Source organism: Lissotriton helveticus, chromosome 9 (genome assembly GCF_964261635.1).
Source record: "Lissotriton helveticus chromosome 9, aLisHel1.1, whole genome shotgun sequence".
NCBI classification, from domain to species: domain Eukaryota; kingdom Metazoa; phylum Chordata; class Amphibia; order Caudata; family Salamandridae; genus Lissotriton; species Lissotriton helveticus.
The window spans coordinates 15,628,913-15,644,878 of record NC_136070.1 but is presented as its reverse complement, the minus strand read 5'-3'; positions in this window follow the sequence as shown (position 1 = coordinate 15,644,878).

Sequence of the window (15,966 nt, the reverse complement as noted above, 5' to 3'; positions counted from 1 at the left end):
ACAGCCTAGAGGCAGCACAGCCTAGAGACAGCACAGCCCGGAGACAGCACAGCCCAGAGACAGCACAGCCTTGAGACAGCACAGCCTAGAGCAAGCACAGCCTAGAGACAGCACAGCCTGGAGGCAGCACAGCCTGGAGGCAGCACAGCCTAGAGACAGCACAGCCTAGAGGCAGCACAGCCTAGAGACAGCACAGCCTAGAGACAGCACAGTCTAGAGGCAGCACAGCCCAGAGGCAGCACAGCCTGGAGACAGCACAGCCTGTAGGCAGCACAGCCTAGAGACAGCACAGCCTAGAGACAGCACAGCCTAGAGACAGCACAGCCTAGAGACAGCACAGCCTAGAGGCAGCACAGCCTTGAGGCAGCACAGCCTAGAGACAGCACAGCCTAGAGACAGCACAGTCTAGAGGCAGCACAGCCTAGAGACAGCACAGCCTAGAGGCAGCACAGCCTTGAGGCAGCACAGCCTAGAGACAGCACAGCCTAGAGACAGCACAGCCAGGAGACAGCACAGCCTGGAGACAGCACAGCCTAGAGACAGCACAGCCTAGAGGCAGCACAGCCTAGAGACAGCACAGCCTAGAGGCAGCACAGCCTAGAGGCAGCACAGCCTTGAGGCAGCACAGCCTAGAGACAGCACAGCCTAGAGGCAGCACAGCCTAGAGACAGCACAGCCGAGAGACAGCACAGCCGAGAGACAGCACAGCACAGCCTGGAGACAGCACAGCCTAGAGGCAGCACAGCCTAGAGACAGCACAGCCAGGAGACAGCACAGCCTGGAGACAGCACAGCCTAGAGACAGCACAGCCTAGAGACAGCACAGCCAGGAGGCAGCACAGCCTAGAGACAGCACAGCCAGGAGGCAGCACAGCCTAGAGACAGCACAGCCTGGAGACAGCACAGCCTAGAGACAGCACAGTCTAGAGGCAGCACAGCCTAGAGACAGCACAGCCTAGAGGCAGCACAGCCTAGAGACAGCACAGCCTTGAGGCAGCACAGCCTAGAGACAGCACAGCCTGGAGACAGCACAGTCTAGAGGCAGCACAGCCTAGAGACAGCACAGCCTAGAGGCAGCACAGCCTAGAGGCAGCACAGCCTAGAGACAGCACAGCCTAGAGACAGCACAGTCTAGAGGCAGCAAAGCCTAGAGACAGCACAGCCTAGAGGCAGCACAGCCTTGAGGCAGCACAGCCTAGAGGCAGCACAGCCTAGAGACAGCACAGCCTAGAGAAAGCACAGTCTACAGGCAGCACAGCCTAGAGGCAGCACAGCCTTGAGGCAGCACAGTCTAGAGGCAGCACAGCCTAGAGACAGCACAGCCAGGAGGCAGCACAACCTAGAGACAGCACAGCCTAGAGACAGCACAGCCTAGAGACAGCACAGCCAGGAGGCAGCACAGTCTAGAGACAGCACAACCTTGAGGCAGCACAGACTGGAGGCAGCACAGCCAGGAGGCAGCACAGTCTAGAGACAGCACAGCCTTGAGGCAGCACAGCATGGAGGCAGCACAGCCAGGAGGCAGCACAGCCTAGAGACAGCACAGCCTGGAGACAGCACAGCCTAGAGACAGCACAGTCTAGAGGCAGCACAGCCTAGAGACAGCACAGCCCAGAGGCAGCACAGCATAGAGACAGCACAGTATAGAGGCAGCACAGCCTAGAGACAGCACAGCCTAGAGGCAGCACAGCCTTGAGGCAGCACAGCCTAGAGGCAGCACAGCCTTGAGGCAGCACAGCCTAGAGGCAGCACAGCCTAGAGATAGCACAGCATAGAGAAAGCACAGTCTAGAGGCAGCACAGCCTAGAGGCAGCACAGCCTTGAGGCAGCACAGTCTAGAGGCAGCACAGCCTAGAGACAGCACAGCCTAGAGACAGCACAGCCTTGAGACAGCACAGCACAGAGGCAGCACAGCCTAGAGACAGCACAGCCAGGAGGCAGCACAGCCTAGAGACAGCACAGCCTAGAGACAGCACAGCCAAGAGACAGCACAGCCTAGAGACAGCACAGCCTTGAGACAGCACAGCCTAGAGACAGCACAGCCAAGAGACAGCACAGCCTAGAGACAGCACAGCCTTGAGACAGCACAGCCAGGAGACAGCACAGCCTAGAGACAACACAGCCTAGAGGCAGCACAGCCTTGAGAGAGCACAGCCCAGAGGCAGCACAGCCCAGAGACAGCACAGCCTAGAGGCAGCACAGCCAAGAGGCAGCACAGCCTGGAGACAGCACAGCCTAGAGACAGCACAGCCAGGAGACAGCACAGCCTTGAGACAGCACAGCCTAGAGACAGCACAGCACAGAGGCAGCACAGCCTAGAGACAGCACAGCCAGGAGGCAGCACAGCCTAGAGACAGCACAGCCTAGAGACAGCACAGCCTAGAGACAGCACAGCCTAGAAACAGCACAGCCTTGAGACAGCACAGCCAGGAGACAGCACAGCCTAGAGACAACACAGCCTAGAGGCAGCACAGCCTTGAGAGAGCACAGCCCAGAGGCAGCACAGCCCAGAGACAGCACAGCCTAGAGGCAGCACAGCCAAGAGGCAGCACAGCCTGGAGACAGCACAGCCTAGAGACAGCACAGCCAGGAGATAGCACAGCCTTGAGACAGCACAGCCTAGAGACAGCACAGCCTTGAGGCAGCACAGACTAGAGACAGCATAGCCTAGAGGCAGCACAGCCTAGAGACAGCACAGCCTGGAGACAGCACAGCCAGGAGACAGCACAGCCTAGAGACAGCACAGCCTGGAGGCAGCACAGCCTGGAGACAGCACAGCCAGGAGACAGCACAGCCTAGAGACAACACAGCCTAGAGGCAGCACAGCCTTGAGAGAGCACAGCCTAGAGGCAGCACAGCCAAGAGGCAGCACAGCCTAGAGACAGCACAGCCTAGAGACAGCACAGCCTAGAGACAGCACAGCCAGGAGACAGCACAGCCTAGAGACAACACAGCCTAGAGACAGCACAGCCTGGAGACAGCACAGCCAGGAGACAGCACAGCCTAGAGACAGCACAGCCTAGAGACAGCACAGCCTAGAGACAGCACAGCCTAGAGACAGCACAGCCTAGAGACAGCACAACCTAGAGACAGCACAGCCAGGAGACAGCACAGCCTAGAGGCAGCACAGCCTGGAGGCAGCACAGCCTTGAGACAGCACAGCCTAGAGACAGCACAGCCTAGAGACAGCACAGCCTGGAGACAGCACAGCCTTGAGACAGCACAGCCTAGAGACAGCACAGCCTAGAGACAGCACAGCCTGGAGACAGCACAGCCAGGAGACAGCACACCCTAGAGACAGCACAGCCTGGAGACAGCACAGCCAGTAGACAGCACAGCCTAGAGACAGCACAGCCTGGAGGCAGCACAGCCTGGAGACAGCACAGCCTAGAGACAGCACAGCCAGGAGACAGCACAGCCTAGAGACAGCACAGCCTGGAGACAGCACAGCCTAGAGACAGCACAGCCTGGAGGCAGCACAGCCTGGAGGCAGCACAGCCTAGAGACAGCACAGCCTGGAGGCAGCACAGCCTGGAGACAGCACAGCCAGGAGACAGCACAGCCTTAAGGCAGCACAGCCTAGAGGCAGCACAGGCTAGAGACAGCACAACCTAGAGACAGCACAGCCAGGAGACAGCACAGCCTAGAGGCAGCACAGCCTAGAGACAGCACAGCCTAGAGGCAGCACAGCCTAGAGACAGCACAGCCTAGAGACAGCACAGCCTAGAGGCAGCACAGCCAGGAGACAGCACAGCCTAGAGGCAGCACAGCCTAGAGACAGCACAGCCTTGAGACAGCATAGCCTTGAGGCAGCACAGCCTAGAGACAGCACAGCCTAGAGACAGCACAGCCAGGAGACAGCACAGCCTTGAGACAGCACAGCCCAGAGGCAGCACAGCCTAGAGGCAGCACAGCCTAGAGACAGCACAGCCTAGAGACACCACAGCCTAGAGGCAGCACAGCCTAGAGGCAGCACAGCCTTGAGGCAGCACAGTCTAGAGACAGCACAGCCTTGAGGCAGCACAGCCTAGAGACAGCACAGCCTAGAGACAGCACAGCCTAGAGACAGCACAGCCTAGAGACAGCACAGCCAGGAGACAGCACAGCCTAGAGGCAGCACAGCCTAGAGGCAGCACAGCCTTGAGGCAGCACAGCCTTGAGGCAGCACAGCCTAGAGACAGCACAGCATAGAGACAGCACAGCCTGGAGGCAGCACAGCCTTGAGACAGCACAGCCTAGAGACAGCACAGCCTTGAGACAGCACAGCCTGGAGACAGCACAGCCCAGAGACAGCACAGCCTGGAGGCAGCACAGCCCAGCGACAGCACAGCCAGGAGGCAGCACAGCCTTGAGACAGCACAGCCCAGAGGCAGCACAGCCTAGAGACAGCACAGCCTTGAGACAGCACAGCCTGGAGACAGCACAGCCCAGAGACAGCACAGCCTGGAGGCAGCACAGCCCAGAGACAGCACAGCCAAGAGGCAGCACAGCCAAGAGGCAGCACAGCCTGGAGGCAGCACAGCCTAGAGACAGCACAGCCTAGAGGCAGCACAGCCTAGAGGCAGCACAGCCTAGAGACAGCACAGCCTAGAGACAGCACAGCCTGGAGGCAGCACAGCCTGGAGACAGCACAGCCTGGAGGCAGCACAGCCTTGAGGCAGCACAGCCTAGAGACAGCACAGCATAGAGACAGCACAGCCTGGAGGCAGCACAGCCTTGAGACAGCACAGCCTAGAGACAGCACAGCCTTGAGACAGCACAGCCTGGAGACAGCACAGCCCAGAGACAGCACAGCATGGAGGCAGCACAGCCCAGAGACAGCACAGCCAAGAGGCAGCACAACCAAGAGGCAGCACAGCCTGGAGGCAGCACAGCCTAGAGACAGCACAGCCTAGAGGCAGCACAGCCTAGAGGCAGCACAGCCTAGAGACAGCACAGCCTAGAGACAGCACAGCCTGGAGGCAGCACAGCCTGGAGACAGCACAGCCTGGAGGCAGCACAGCCTTGAGGCAGCACAGCCTAGAGACAGCACAGAATAGAGACAGCACAGCCTGGAGTCAGCACAGCCTTGAGACAGCACAGCCTAGAGACAGCACAGCCTTGAGACAGCACAGCCTGGAGACAGCACAGCCCAGAGACAGCACAGCCTGGAGGCAGCACAGCCCAGAGACAGCACAGCCAGGAGGCAGCACAGCCTTGAGACAGCACAGCCCAGAGGCAGCACAGCCTAGAGACAGCACAGCCTTGAGACAGCACAGCCCAGAGGAAGCACAGCCTAGAGACAGCACAGCCTGGAGACAGCACAGCCTAGAGGCAGCACAGCCTTGAGGCAGCACAGCCTTGAGGCAGCACAGCCTAGAGACATCACAGCCTAGAGGCAGCACAGCCTGGAGGCAGCACAGCCTAGAGACAGCACAGCCTAGAGGCAGCACAGCCTAGAGGCAGCACAGCCTAGAGACAGCACAGCCTAGAGACAGCACAGCCTGGAGTCAGCTCAGCCTTGAGGCAGCACAGCCTGGAGACAGCACAGCACAGAGGCAGCACAGCCTTGAGGCAGCACAGCCTAGAGGCAGCACAGCCTAGAGGCAGCACAGCCTAGAGGCAGCACAGCCAGGAGACAGCACAGCCTAGAGACAGCACAGCATAGAGACAGCACAGAGACAGCACAGCCTAGAGGCAGCACAGCCTAGAGGCAGCACAGCCTAGAGGCAGCACAGCCAGGAGACAGCACAGCCTAGAGACAGCACAGCATAGAGACAGCACAGCCTAGAGACAGCACAGCCTAGAGACAGCACAGCACAGAGGCAGCACAGCCTACAGACAGCACAGCCCGGAGACAGCACAGCCCAGAGACAGCACAGCCTAGAGGCAGCACAGCCTAGAGACAACACAGCCTAGAGACAGCACAGCCAGGAGGCAGCACAGCCTAGAGGCAGCACAGCCCAGAGGCAGCACAGCCTAGAGACAGCACAGCCAGGAGGCAGCACAGTCTAGAGGCAGCACAGCCCAGAGGCAGCACAGCCCAGAGACAGCACAGCCTAGAGACAGCACAGCCCAGAGGCAGCACAGCCTAGAGGCAGCACAGCCTAGAAGGGGCAACAAAGAGCCCAGAGGTGCCCGGGGGGCTCCGGGCACGGGTCAGGGGCAGCGCCAGAGCTGGCACAGCTGCGCCCGGCCAGCTTAGGACTCCTAGCTATGGTGCAGAGCTTACAGAGCCAGCCTCAGCGTACCCACATCCGCGCAGCGTAGAGCTTACAGAGCCGGCCTCAGCGTACCCACACCCGCGCAGCGTAGAGCTTACAGAGCCGGCCTCAGCGTACCCACACCCGCGCAGCGTAGAGCTTACAGAGCCGGCCTCAGCGTACCCACATCCGCGCAGCGTAGAGCTTACAGAGCAGGCCTCAGCGTACCCACACCCGCGCAGCGTAGAGCTTACAGAGCCGGCCTCAGCGTACCCACATCCGCGCAGCGCAGAGCGTACACAACCGGCCTTGGTCCCCTACCAGTCTAGAGCTCACAGACCATTAGTCCACAGACTATTAACGCTGTCACGGGAAAAGCGCCTACAAAGTGTGATGAATAGCTTTCTGGGTTGCTTGTGAGACCAAGCAGGTAAAAGCAGTGTATCCGTACACTACTACCCAGTAAGAACATACTGGCACATGCATCATCGTAGGCTTTTGCGATTCCTAAATAGTGATTTTTAAGGAATCGCTATAAAAATAGCGATTCCTACACATTCCTTAATTGCTACTCGCAAATTGCTCTTCGCAATTAAGGAATGCTGTCCCATTCATTCCTATGGGCCTGCAGGCCCATAGGAATGAATTGGAGATGGCATGAGCTATTTGCGAGTACCAGTAGGTACTCCCAAATTGCTCATGCAATTTCAAGGGTGCGAGGGTGTCAGGATGACACCCTGTTGCACCCCTGAAATTAATCTGTGCACATATGTTGCGCACACACATGCACAACATGAAACTTTGAAAAATGCACAAAAGTGCATATTTTTAAAGTTTTTGCAAATTACCACGAAGTTCAACTCCATGGTAATTTGAAACTCCTATTAGTGAAATCGCTAATTTTTTTACTTTCATGCATTGCATTTAAGAAATCTCAATTTGGCATTCCTTAAATGCAATTGCAAATTAAGGAATCGCAATTTCGAGATTCCTTAAATTGCGATTTTTGCATTTGGGCTGATGCATCCCAAATGCAAAAATACCGGTCGCAAAGGGGAGGATTCTGAGAATCTGTCCCTTTGGAACCGGTTTTTGGTTTAATGCATGGGGCCCCATGTGTCTTCTTCTTGGGAAGGTGGTACCCATAGAGGAGTGGGACACCTGGGGAAGCATCTTGCGTGCATTTACCCCAGCTCGCGTGGCGCGCCTCCATTGGCAGTTGCTCCTGACTCACTTAAACAGGTACAAAATGAGCTCCGAGCTGCACCAGCTCTGGACCGAGGAATGAAGTTAATGGGGAACTTCTCCACAGTTTCCGCCGTCATCCGAAGGGATGTATGATGTTACAACGCATACTTTTACCACGCATAACTTTACAACGCGGTATTTACAACGAATACCATTACAACGCATAGCGCTTTGAGGTGCTGGATAGTGGTAAGTATAATTTTCTATTCCAACTCCACTCCCCGTGGACACTAGGGAAGGTGTTGGATAGAAAATTAAACGTATTCCCTATCCTAGAGCGCCCCCCAGCGCAATGCGTTGTAATGGTATGCGTGGTAATGCCTGCGTTGTAATGGTAGTGCGTTGTAAAATTTTCGTTGTAAACGTTACATACCCATCCGAAGTAACAATAAGGGACGAGCTTCGATTCTGGCTATACCCGAGGACTAGAAATGGTGGCAATTCAAGGTCACGAATGGGAGCGTCCGAAAACAATTGCGGCAGCGTATCCCGCTGTGCCTCGTGAAACTTGGGTACAAGAGCCATTAAGCTTCATTTAAAACCTAAAGGAGATAATGAAGGTTCAGTCAAAGAGAAATCTGCAAAGGAAGAGAAGAAAAATAGAGACAGAAAGAGAAAAAACCCACTGGATCACCTGCTTCGCAGGAATTTACTAGGGGTTCTTACTATTTAACGGACCGTGAGAAAATTTAAAAAAAAAATAATGGTGTCAGTTTCAGTTTGTTTATTTATTTCGAAGGTTAAAAACCATCATGAAAATACATAATAATTATAGTACATAATCTCAAGTACAAACATTCTGAACAACGTGTCATTATTTAAAAGGAAAAGGGACGTCGCGTTAAAAAAGAATTTTTTTTTTTGTAAGTAATAGGACCAAAGTGCCGATGAGGTACAAAACCCTGCATAACAAGATAGATACCTCCCTTACCCACCCCTTTCAACATCCCCTTGTATTTCTCAGTTTAAAAGCAATTTTTTGAAAACTTATAGTGGCACATAAAGTGTGCATTTCAGTGGCTCTTTGCAGGAACAGTAAGGCAGATTTGGCATGGATGATATTAGAGTCTTTTAAAACCCCTACTAAAAATCTTTGACGCGGTATTTTATAAAAAGAACACAATAGTACAAAATGAAGGGTGTCCTGCGGAGACCTATTGTCGCAGTGGCAGGCACCCTTCTGCTCAATTGTTTGAGTGAACCCCGATGGATAAGCTAAAATATGCTGCAACAAATTGAGCCTAAAACGAGTCATTAAAAACCTCTCATGCTAGCTATACAATAAAAAGAGGTATGGTTCCATGCCAACTTGATTCGAAACTAGCGAATGAGCGACTACCGAGGATTTAATAGAGTCAAGCTCCCTCCTCCTGCCATTAAATTTGTCCAACAATTGCCCCTTTACTGAGTGACTGGAGTATATATCCACCAAGGATGGGTCCAGAAATAATCTTTGTTCATCTATTTCCCCCAAAGTATCTTTAACGTATTTCAGCCAGGGGATTTGGAGGCATTTGTCTTTCGTCAGACAATCCTGGATAATCTGTCTGGATAATTCCGCGTTGGGGTTTAGCCAAATTTTGATCCAGGCCAGTATGGGTCTCAGTCTGATCAAGTCCGCTATGTGTGTGATTCCCAGCTCTTTGTGTGTTACTGCTGCAGAGGTGCTCAGCGGAAGTTTTAACAGTTTTTTTAAAAATTTCTCTTCCTCGCATTGAATTAGTTTAGCATCTCTGAAGCCCCAGACTTCAGATCCGTAGATAGTCTTTGAGATGCTGACTGATCTGTACAAAGTCAACACCTGCTCTGGGAACCACCGTCCCATTTGACGAGCAAAGTTTAACAAAGCTCCATTGGCTGAGACAAGTCTCCTCGCCCTCTCCTCTATCAGCGGGGCGAACTTTAGCTTCTCATCGAATAAAAGACCCAGATATGGAAATGTTTTAACACTGTCCAAGACATGATCCCCCAGTTTGAATACAAATTTCTTTTGTTATTTTTTCCCCACTATCATGATGAAGGATTTTGTCATGTTTACAGAGAGGTCCAGTTTCCTCATAAAATCTGCGAAACCCTTGATTAGGAGCTGCAAGCCAACCGCCGTTCGAGCTAGGAGGACCGCGTCATCGGCGTACAAAAGTACTGGCAGGTGACGCGAACCCGCCTTTGGACAATCAGTTCCCAATGCTATCAGGTCGCTCTCTAGGCCGTTTATATAGAGGGAAAACAAGAAAGGTGCCAGGATGCACCCCTGCCTCACCCCGCCCGAGCACAGGAAGGGATCGGTACTCATCCCCCCCGCGCTGTAGCGGACCTTGGCAGTGGTGTTCCAGTGAAGTTCCCTCAGAATGTTGATAAGATCCGGATCAATTCCCAGATTGAGCATGAGCGACCATAGTTTGGCTCTGTTAACATTGTCAAACGCCGCTGCTAATTCCATGAACCCCATATACATGGTACCTTCAGACGTCTTGGTATACTTAGCAGTGAGAAGGTACAGGTTGAGGCACTGGTCGGTGGTTGATCTACCTGTTCTGAACCCATACTGGGTGTCCACCAAGATGTTATGGGTGTCGGTCCAATCCAGTAGGCGATTTAGGAGTGCCCTCCCCAGTACCTTGGCAGAGACGTCGATGAGCGAGATTGGTCTATAACACTGCGGGCTGTCCCTACAGCCTTTCTTGTAGATCGGGACAATCACCGCAGTGGACCATGATCTCGGCAGACCTGTTTTGATGGCTGCGTTCAGTACTCTCGTTACCAGTGGGGCCCATAGATCCGTATTACTAAGAAATAGATATGGGGGGGTTCCATCCGGGCCCGGGGCTTTGTTTCGTGTTAACCCTAGGATTGCCTTGAGAACTTTATCCAAGGATAGTTCACATTTTTCAGCCCTTGGCCCCCTCCAAATACCATCACCAATGTCTACATCCTGCTGGTTGTACAAGGATTTAAAATGGGCAATCCATTGTTCCGGCAGAATATTTGAGCTGATGACTGGGGAGCTTGCATCGTGAAAACATGGTCTGTTTATAATTTTCCAAAACTGGGTGTAGTCCTTGTTTTCGCCGGCCTCTCTTAAGTCTGCCCAGACTTCTTTTTGGAGGGTGCTTTTTCTGATCTTGACCTGGGTTTTATAATAATGTCTACAGCGAGTGATTTCATTTTTGTCCCTCGGTGTCTTTTTCAGACTCTGTTTTAAATCTCTTAGCGCTTTAGAGCAGTTAGAGTCAAACCATCTAGGCATGGATAGCAGGTTTACGGGCTTCTTGGTTGTAAGGAGTTTCTCTACAGTTTTGGTTAAGGATTCGAACGCCTCTACTACTCCTCTGCCCTCTATTGTATGATCTAGACAGGTCTCTATGTGGGCTTTCCCTTCATCGACTAATTTAACATAGAATTCTTGGGGGTTGATCACTGACCACCTTAGGCATCTCCCTTGGTCTGTTGGTTGAATTTCTATTTGATGAATCACCCCTGGATCTTTTCTAATGAAATCATTCCCTTTAATTTCTGTTATAATGGGATTGTGGTCACTAAAGGGACTCCACTCTGTCCTGGTGTTTAGGATCCTTTCCCTAGCCCAGGCGGATATCATCACATAATCTATTATGGATCCCCCGCCTTTACCCTTAAATGTTGGTATTAGGGAATCACCTGCCTTGTGAGCGGATAGATCCATGACCTTAGTGAGGGCAAAGTTGTCTAATAACTTCATCAGTAGTATACCCTCTTTGGTATGTGAGAAGTGGGGGCCCTTTTCTAAAGGACAAGCTGACCAATCGGGAGTTAGGGGCAGTAATTTGGGGCATAGGTGACAATTAAAATCCCCCATCAACAGGACAGTTGGTTCTGACCCCGTCGTCCTTTGATCTAATTCCTCATTTAGACAGCTCTCCAGCTGCACTAAAATTGGGAAATTTCCCTCCACCGGCCCGGAATTATAAAAATTCACGAACAGTAGACTCTCCCCCTTATGTGAGAGTCTAACTGCTTGTATGTTATCTGATGGGCAGTCAGAATATGACCACGATCCATTCAGGTCTAAATCTGCGTATAGTACTAAGCCTCCCTTTGCTCTGCCCGAGTTTGTGCCCTGTGCGGGTTTAAAAAACACATTTGTAACCCTCCAGTTGGCATGGGCCCGAGTCCCTTGCCCATGTTTCTTGGAGCGCTATCAAATGAAAACATTTTATAAATTCTAGCCATTCCTTATTTTTTAATTTGGCTTCCAGCCCTGCGACATTCCACGATAGAATGGTCAGGCCCTCCCGCTTTTCTTTGCCGCTTACCGTATGGGTTTCAGTTACTCTCTCCTCCCCATCTGATGGTGAATCTAATTTGGTTGTTTTTCCCTTTTCCTCGTGGGGCCGGGGTGAGTCTAGATCCCTAGTTAGTATACTCTCCTCGCTCCCCCCTATATTCCCTATTTGTGGGCCAAAATAACTACTAGTGGCCGGCCTTCCTGTCATATTCTTTAGTGTGGGTATGAGTCAATCTATGTCCTCTAGTGATTGGAATGGGGCAAATCTGTTTCTCCATTGAGAGGAATCACGCTGGGAGTAGGGCTGTTCGAGGTGACTTGCTAGTCTGGGTCTATATGGGCGCTGTGGTCTAACCAGCGTCCATCCTCCCTCATCATCCACACGATTGTTGTTGCGGGTCCTTGGGTAAAAATACCCAAGTGGGAAAGCGCAAATCGTGCTGGTTTGGTTCCTGTTGGGATTCTTCAGGATGTACTCTACCAAGCTAGTGTCCGTGAAGTTTGCGGCTATACAGTCTCCTCTGATATCTTTCTTTCTCCCCCCAACTCAGTTTACCCTTCTTACGCTTAATATTTCTCCTCTTTCCCCAGTATTTAAGGGTCTGTGGATATTCAGCCATTTAGAAATTTTGGAGAGTAGTTGTTGGTGTGTTTCTCTCTCATTGGGCCTATTTTCTGGGACCCCTGCAAAAATTATTACAAAAGGACTCGCCTCGGGCGGTAAATCTATGTGTGGTGCCTGAGTATTGATGTTATGAAAGGGGTCAGGGTCTGTGTAACAATGATTATGATTCCCTTCTCTCAGCGGGCGGTCGTCTTGTCTCCATTGCATTAGTGGTTGTATGGGAGGTTTCTCACTCTGAGTGTTATTCGCGCCTTGCTGGTGTCTCCCTCTAGAGTTATCATTTGTACCCCCTTTGGGGTTTTGGACAGATTTGGGGGCCTCATGAATCTGAACTATAGCCTGTTGGACATGGCTAACACAGTTGTTATTTTGGGCCCTCTTTGTGTTTGCCTTATCATTTAAGGCTTCCTCCGTTGGTTGGGGTGGGTCAGCGGAAGTTTTTACAAGTGTGTGTTCTAATGCCTTAGATTGTTTGGAGAGCTCACACATTATTTTATCCACCTTGCTTATTATGGGTTTTAGTTGTGCCGCAATGAAGGTTTCTAGCTGTTTTTTAATATCTATGACTACTGTCTCGATCCACCCTGGGGGAATAGTGTCTACTCGGGAGTTATTTTCCAATGATTTATATTCGTGAAGGTGTTGGACTTGGGCCTTCTGGCAGGGTCACCCCTGAACTTTTTGCCTTGAAATTATAGTGATTTCTGGTCTTTGCGCACTTTGACACTGTGGCGCAGTGTAAAGTGCGTGCTCTCCCTGAGTGCGTGTGTGAGATTGGCCTGCCCTCCCATAGGAATGCATGGGGAATGTCTGTGTCCCTGGTAGTTCCTGATGCGTGAGGTGTGCATGGTCAAGTTTGGTATGTGTGAACTCGGGGGAGTGAATGCTGCGAGATGGTGTATGCCGCATGTATGTGTCTAGTAGGGAAGCGCCATTTCTAGACATGGCTGTACGTGTGCTGTGAGGGTGCTGGCGTGTGATTGGCTGGAGCTGGCTGGGATGCCAGGCTCCAGGAAGTCTGTGTGGGTCTGCCCCGGTGGTGAGTGGGAGATTAGCACGAGTGATGTGTGGGAGGAGTGTACCTGTGTCCTGGATGGGCTGGGTTTTCCCCACACAATGCTGGCTCCGCCCCCCTGTGGTGTGACTGATGACCCTAGCCCTGCCTGTGAATAGAATGGGTGGTTGGGCCATCAACAGTACTCCCAGACCAGCTGCGACTGGTTCTGCCCCCACCCTGCACCTAAAGACAAAGAGAAAGGTGTATAAAAGAGGGGCTGTGACCCCATGAAAATGTTCTTGTTTGCTGCTTGAATCTTGCCAGGGGCGTGCTGCTGCTTGGGCTCAGGGATGGCTTGCCTCCCTGAGCCCTGCCCAGCCCCTGGACTTCTGATGACCACCTCCTGAAGGACTTTGTGGCTTTTTGTGCCTTCATAGCGCTGGGAGCGCTGTATTTTCCTTCCTAGCGCTTGGGAGCGCTTCCCATTGACCCCTGGTGCAGGAGAGCGGTATTCTGTGTGCCTAGCGCTGGGCGAGCGCTTTATTTGCCTTTTAGCGCTTGGAAGCGCTATTGATCTCAGCCGGTGCCCACCCGGCGTTATTTGCCCGTTTATTACTTAAAACGAGCGAGTGCCCACCTCGCTGTTTATTTTAATCTCGAGGGTGCCACCCCTCTGAAATGCCCCCGAGATTCACCGCCGCGGCCCGAGCGCCGCAAAACAGGAAGTCAGGCACGACGGTGCCTGACGCGGGGCGGGACTTCCGGTTTGCCGGAGGAAGTCCCGCCCGCCGCCGCGCTGGGATTGGCCAGCGCCGTCAGGGAGACTGACCCTGGAGCTGAGTCCCGGTCCCGAGATGGGGGACCGGGTGAAGACGAAGGAGAGAGCGGGCGGGGCTCCCATGAGGTGAGGGAGAGCCCCGCTCCTACCAGAAGATGTCTGCCGAGGCCCCCGTGAGCGAGGGAGAGCCCCGGCAGACTGCTGCCAAATGACTGTGTCCCCCGCCGCCTCCGGAGAGCAGCCGGTGAGTAGAGCTGCCCGGGGGGGGCGGGGGGGTGGTGAAAGTGCGCGAGGGATCCCCTCGCAACGCTGAGTGGCCCCGCTTGACAGAGGGCCACTCCAACGGCCCCCAGTAGTTCTTTGAGCCTAGAGGGCTCGGCGGGGGCATAGCGTTTTCTTTGTCCGTGCGCTCCGCCTTCAGGTGCCTTCAGGGCGGCCCCGGATGGTAGAGGGCCGCCCCAACGTTTCCCCAGGGCACAGTATCGAGTGAAATGGCCCGAGGAGCCCGTGCTGAGCCCCGTGGCTCCAACGTGTTGGGGCATTGTATTTACTGCAGAGCCTGAGGGCTCTCTCGCTGGGCAGTAGTGTTTCTTGAGCCTAGATGGTTCCAACCCGGGACATATTTGTTTTTTAGAGCCAGAGGGCTCAGTTGGGCACAGTCCTTGTCCTGAGGGGCCAGTGAGGGTCCCTGTCGCAATTCTGTTTTCAGCTGCCCAGCAAGTAGTGGGCAGCTGCACCGTGTAGGTCTTTTCTTTCCCTAGGGACATGTCCTGGACTTAGGAGTGAGGCGCACTCCTTCATCCCTGGTCTTCCCCCAGCTGCGCAGCACTTAGTGCCAGCTGCAGCGTTTAGGCCCCCATGTCCTGTCCCTCAGCTGCCCAGCAAGTAGTGGGCAGCTGCTACGTTTAGGTTCTGGCGCAGTGGCGCAACCTGGACTTTGTGAGTTCTGCGCTAAAGGTTTAGATGCTGTTATGATCTATGTCCTATTGCTTTTGGGTGTTAGGAAATGTACAATGTGTAGTATGTTTTGCGCACCCTGTGTTCTGCACCTCTGAATGTGTTGTTGATACATTATGTGCCCTGTTCCTTACACCGCTGAACGTGTGTTGATGCGTCATGTGTTCCTTACACCGCTGAATGTAGGTTCTGCATCATGTGTTTTGTCCCCAGGTCTATGCCCCTATGTGTATTGTGATACTGAGGTGGTTGTTCTTGCTAGTGCAGGTGGTGCTAGTAAGGTCCTGGTTCCCTGCGTGACCTGTTCCTAGGGTGGTTAGGATTGCGTAGGGGGGACTTACCAGTTACCAGTGGGTACTGGTTTTGTGCTTTATGTCCTATTTTGTGTTACAGTGATCTTCTGTTATAAGTGATCCCAAGGGCTTGATACTAAGCTTGCCCCCTGACCAGAGTCCCAGGACCAGTGGACTCTATGGTGCCTTCCCTGCCAAATTGATGGGACTTGTCTGATCTCCCTGGGCCCCTGGAGCCTCGCTGAAGTGTGCCTCGCTCGTTCCCCTAGGCAGCTCGTGCCGGCAGCCCGTCCAAGCCTCGAGCAGCGCCGCTCTCCCCAGAGCCGCGCCGCTTCGCTGGGTCGCCCGCATCCTGCCTCCCCCTCCTCTTCTGAGCCGCACACATTGGTCGCCCTAGAGAAACGCTTGTACTGTGCCGGCAGCCCGTCCAAGCCTCGAGCAGCGCCGCTCTCCCCTGAGCCGCGCCGCTTCGCTGGGTCGCCCGCTCAAGCTTACTAAGGAGGTCACTCTCATTATCCCGTGCAACCAGGACGGAAGGTACTGTCTGATAGGCTATGTTCTAAGTTCTAGGCCTACAAGTATTGTATTGTTACTTCTAAAAGTGCTGATTCCTGACAGTGGTC